General features: G+C 41.8%; 1 non-coding gene across 1 annotated transcript; it reads left to right on the plus strand.

Annotated features, from left to right (window-relative positions):
• The first annotated feature begins 461 nt into the window (after nt 1-461).
• Nucleotides 462-546, plus strand: trnar-ucu (transfer RNA arginine (anticodon UCU)). Its single transcript is given in 2 exon segments — nt 462-498; nt 511-546. It is a non-coding gene; the product is annotated as a tRNA-Arg (tRNA).
• Nucleotides 547-5,794: the final 5,248 nt, after the last annotated feature.

Below are 5,794 nucleotides of genomic sequence, written 5' to 3' on the forward strand. Positions count from 1 at the left end.
AGAGAGTTGGCAACTCGGCCGCCATTTTGAATCGCTCCCCCCGCCCCCCGCTGCGTTCCAACGGCCCCGGCGCGCGGGGCGCCATTTGAACAGGGCGCGAGAGGACTCGGGAAATGGGCGGGGCCCGGTTGTTCGGAGCAACAGCTCGCAGACTGACTCTCCCCCCCCCACCCCCCCTTCACCCCACCGTCGCTGCAGGCAGCTCCTAGCGGCCAGGACGGGTAGGACGGTGGCGGCCACTCCATGTCTTCCTCACACATAATATAAAAGATAGAAAAAGAAAAGGGTTGACACACACACACACATAAAATACAAGCGAAAGCGACGGACCACAATGGAAGGTAAAATAAATCCCCTCCCGGAGGTAGATAAAATAATGAATTATGCAAAGGCGGAGCGGGGATAATGAATGCTGCGGATTTGACTATGAGTACGCTATTTCCAGCCTAGATCCAACAGGTGGCTCCGTGGCGCAATGGATAGCGCATTGGACTTCTAGCGGCTGAAGGGATTCAAAGGTTCCGGGTTCGAGTCCCGGCGGAGTCGGTACTTTTTGCCTCTCTCTCTCTCTGTGTGTTGTCTGCATGTCCCCCAATCCAGCAACTTAAAATGCAGTAGCTTCACCAGACAGAGGAAGCAAATAATCACTCAGTCCACAACTGAGTAATTTATTCCCTCTTCATTTCAATTAGATTTATGCAGCAAAATTCAAATTATTCGAATTTGTTAGTCTGCATATTTTATATATTTTAAAGTATATATTTTGTAGATTTTATATATTTAACATTTTATATATTTTGTTTTATATATTTTATATTTTATATATTTATATATTATACATTTTAAATGTATATATTATATATATTACATTTTATATATACTATATTTTATATATTTTACATTTTATAGATTTTATGTTTTATATTTTTTATATTTTACATTTTATAGGTTTTATATTTTTATATATTTTATACATTTTAAATTTATATATTATATATTTCACATTTTATATATACTGAATTTGATATATTTTAAATTTGATATATTTTTAATATTTTATATATTTTACATTTTATAGATTTTATATTTTATTTATTTTATATATAATATAAATTTTGTACCAAAACTGTGCATTTCTGGTCACCACACTGTAGGAAGGATGTGATTGCACTGGAGGGGGTGCAGAGGAGATTCACCAGGATGCTGCCTGGGATGGAAGTTATGAAGAGAGGTTGGGTAGACTTGGGTTGTTTTCTCTGGAGCAGGGAAGACTGAGGAGCGACCTGATCGAGGTGGACAAGATTATGAGGGGCGTGGACAAGAGTGGATAGGGAGCAGCTGTTCCCCTTCAGTTGAAGGGTCAGTCATGAGGGGACGTAGGTTCAAGGTGAGGGGGCAGAAGGTTTAGGGCGGACTTGAGGAAAAACCTTTTTTTTACCCAGAGGGCGGTGACGGTCTGGAATGCGCTGCCTGGGAGGGTGGTGGAGGCGGGATGCCTCACATCCTTTAAAAAGTATCTGGATGAGCACTTGGCGCATCGTAGCATTTAAGACAATGGACCAAGTGCTGGCAGATGGGATTAGGTGGGAGTTCAGGGTGTTTCTAATGTGTTGGTACAGGGGCCAAAGGGCCTCTTCTGCACTGTATGATTCTATGATATATTTTATATAACATATTATATATTTCATATTTATTTAATCTCACAACGTTAGGAAGAATAATTTGCCTGTTCAGCTCTTATTTATTTGGTAAAATGATAAATCTTACTTTAAAATGAGCAATGTTTGCATCAATATTATTAGAAACCCAAAGAAATCACTGTCAATTGACACCATTATTTTGTGAAAAATAAAATAAATGGCAAATTTGCTATTATAATTATTGTATTGGTAAGTGATAATTGTTATTATTATTTCTTCAGAGCAGATATTTTAATTGTTTTCCAGCAACTTGCCCATTGAAAATAATCTTTTTGATCTCAGAGCCATAGCTCCAGCTGTCAGGTGGTGGACAGAGTTTTAGCACCTGAGAATTACTGCTGTTTGATGATGCTCCCACCTGTTTTGAGGGCAATGAAATACGTGCAACAAATGCTGGCCTTGCCAGCAAAGCTCTCCCAATGATTGCTAAATGCTAAATTGCCCCTTAGTGTTAGGGGTCGAGCAGGGTAAATAGATGGGGTTAAGTGGATAGGGGCCTGGGCGGGATTGTGGTCGGTGCAGGCTTGATGGGCCAAATGGCCTCCTTCTGCGCTGTAGGGATTCTATGAATTTATATATTTTTAAAAGCTGTGTCTTCCCTCCCTAGACCCATCCCTCGATTGCCTCAGCATCCAAAAATCTACCAATCTCTCAAGTTAAAGGCAAAATACTGCAGATGCTTTAGTTTTTAGTTTATTTATTAATGTCACAAGTGGGCTTACGTTAACACTGCAATGAAGTTACTGTGAAAATTCCCACACTGTGAAAATGTCGCCACACTCCGGCGCCTGTTCGGGGTACACTGAGGGAGAATTTAGCACGGCCCAATGCATCCAACCAGCATGTCTTTTGGACTGTGGGAGGAAACCCATGCAGACATGGGGAGAACATGCGCAGAATCTGAAACAAAAACAGAAAATGCTGGAAAATCTCAGCAGGTCTCACAGCATCTGTGCAGAGAAAATAGAGCCAACATTTTGAGTCTGAATGACCCTAGTCAGTTCTTGTTTGCTATCAATCTCTAACTTGGCTAGATTTAGCGTTTGAGCATTTTCTGGGATTGAGAACCGTAAAGGCTCACAACCCTTCCTGAACAAAGGAATATCACCTCACCTGAGTCCTAACTGACCAACCCCTTGTTCTGAGACTCCGACTTCCATGTTCCAAGCCAAGGATAACATTCTCCAATGTCTACCCTGTCAAGCCTTTTTAAAGTAGGAGACGGCCGGATCTTCCACACAAAAGGTGGTTAATCAAAATTGCAACGTGTATAATTTTTGACCTGGGTTGGAAAATGGTTGGGAGGATTGTAAGAAACAGCAACAAGAGTGAGCCATTCAGCCCTTCCGGGCCACTCAATACGATCATGACCAATCTTCTACCTCAGAAATTCCATAAGCCTCCTTTGACACAATCTTCCAAACTCTAGGAGTTTGGACAAGGGCAGCAGAAGCGTGGGAATGCTATTATCTGCAAGTTCCTCTGTAAGTCATTCACCACGCAGACTTGGAAATAAGCCACCGTTTCTTCAGTGTCACTGGGTCACAATCCTGGAACTCCCTTCCAAGCAGCGCTGTGGATGTACCTGCACCAAATAGACTGAAGCAGCTCACCACCACGTTTTTGAGGGCAATTTAGGATGTGCAACAAATGCTGGCCTTGCCAGCGGCGTACTCATCCCATGAATGGATGATGGCTGTATGCGGAGAATTGGCCACTGGGTCGGCAACCTCCTGAGTCATCATACCTCTGCTAAAAGGGCACCTACAAGTGAGATATGAAGGTGGCAGATATTGTTGTGAAGTTGCATATGTAAGGTTAAAAATGTGGTGTTTGACAAATGTAAATTGTGAAAAGAGAGTCCAAAACCAAAAGAAGAAATCATATAGCATTGTCTCTCTAAAGAAAAGCTGGTCTCTGTGCGTGGGTTTTAAATGGCAGAGAACAGGCAAGTAGATTTTTGCAACGTTATATCAAAGCCTAGTAGTCAGTCTTCCAACCTAACCAAAACAGGCTTTTGAATTGGACCAATAAATTTAAAGCAAGCATGCAGAGACACAGAACCAATGGAATTCAAATCTGAGGGTTGCTGACAGCCTCAAGTTAGTCAGATTGCAGGAATACTGTGAGGTAATTCCAGGTATATAAACCCGGACAAGAGGGGGTAACTGTCAGAGTATGCTTGCCACCTTTTGTGTCGGAAGGAAGGTAGGCAAGGCCCTCATGTAAATCCTGCCGTTTCATATATGCCTTCGTAAAATTACCATCTAAATAGAGAGAGAGAGGCCAACTCAGGAAGTATTCCAGATGGGAGCATCACCGGAGAAAGTTCATACTTCCAAAAGACGCCTGGTTGTACAATAGTTGAGAGTGACTGGATTCTGTAATGATTTATGCCATTATTCCTGAAGGAGTCTTGTAATATTTGAACTGCATTCTATTGGTATTTAATTCAGTTTATTAATTGTTTTAATAGGTTGTCACCAGTTTAAAAATAAAGACCTGTTAATTGTTTATGCTAAAGAGTGTCAGATCCTGCTTTAATTTATCAAAGCCAATAACCTCACACATTCATATAAGATTACGAGGTGAGGTATATCCCTTTGAGTTGTTCCAAAATCGAGCAGAGGGGAAAATCACCTCCACGTCGTAACAATATTAACATTGACAACTGGGAGACAGCCATGGCCTCTGCAGTCTGACTGTTAGGAAGGGCATTGAAAGAGATGAGCAGAGACCAAAAGCCAAGCGAACCGAGAAGAGGGGCCCAGAGCAAACACAGGCAAGTGAATCATGCACCTTCTCCACTGCCTCGCTCTGCAGCCAGAGCGGGGCTCCTGAGCCCCAGCAAGCGATGCTTAACATAGAGGTGACCAACACGGTGCAACCGTCATCTTACAGGACAGAAGGCTGCCAGAGATTGGCAGTGCCTTTCGCTTCCAGGCAAGCTCATTTGTTGCCATTCACAGCCAACTAATTGACTGGTAGAAATAAAGATTGCGTGCACTGAGTTATTTAATCTTCAGCTTTATGTGAAAGAGCGATGTGAAGTGGATTAACTATTTTAATATCAGCAAGCCTTCCTAACATGAATTACTGAATCACTACAACTATATGTTTCTATGAACGGAATGTACATGCTTTACTACCAGTGGTCATTCTTACCTGGTGTGGTATAGCACTCGTTCTACCTTCATGGGATATGGGTGTCATAGGCAAGGTGGTAGCCCATCCTTAATTGCCCTGGAACTGAGTGACTTATTAGGTCATTTCAGTTAAGAGTCAACCACATCTTGAGTTATGTGTGAATCAGATGGGGTTCCTTTTTTTGATACTCAACGACAGTTTCAAGACTAGCTTTCAAAATTCCAGATTTATGAATTGAATTTAGATTCCACCAACTGCTGTGGTGGGATTTGAACCTGTGCTGCCACAGCATTAGCCTGGGCCTCGAGATTGCTAGCCTAGTGACATTATCCCAATGCCACCATCTTCCCCCACCCCAGTTAAATGAATAGCTTTCCAAATCACATTTTTAAGCACCAAAACAATAAGAAAAACTATTTGGACATGTGTTTTAATTAGTCACTGTACATATATATACATTATAAAATATATATCATAACTCAAAAGAAAACACTACTGAATGAATGATTGTTTTCATGTAAATTAAGAATAATACATCTTGAAAAATTGGAAAATTGTCCAATTTTCAAATGACTGATGGAATCTATCCAAGGCTGCTCAGGGAGACGAGAGATGAAATCGCTGGGCCTCTGACGCAAATCTTTGTCTCGTCACTGGACACAGGTGAGGTCCCAGAGGATTGGAGGATAGCTAATGTGGTCCCGTTATTTAAGAAGGGTAGGAAGGATAACTCGGGAAATTATAGGCCGGTGAGCTTGACGTCCATGGTAGGGAAGTTGTTGGAGAGGATTCTTAGAGATAGGATGTATGCGCATTTAGAAATGAATAAACTCATTAACGATAGTCAGCATGGTTTTGTGAGAGGGAGGTCATGCCTCACTAACCTGGTGGAGTTCTTTGAAGAAGTGACTAGAATGGTTGACGAGGGAAGGGCCGTGGATGTCATC

The sequence above is a fragment of the Mustelus asterias genome, chromosome 19 (genome assembly GCF_964213995.1).
Source record: "Mustelus asterias chromosome 19, sMusAst1.hap1.1, whole genome shotgun sequence".
In the NCBI taxonomy this organism is placed as follows: Eukaryota; Metazoa; Chordata; class Chondrichthyes; order Carcharhiniformes; family Triakidae; genus Mustelus; species Mustelus asterias.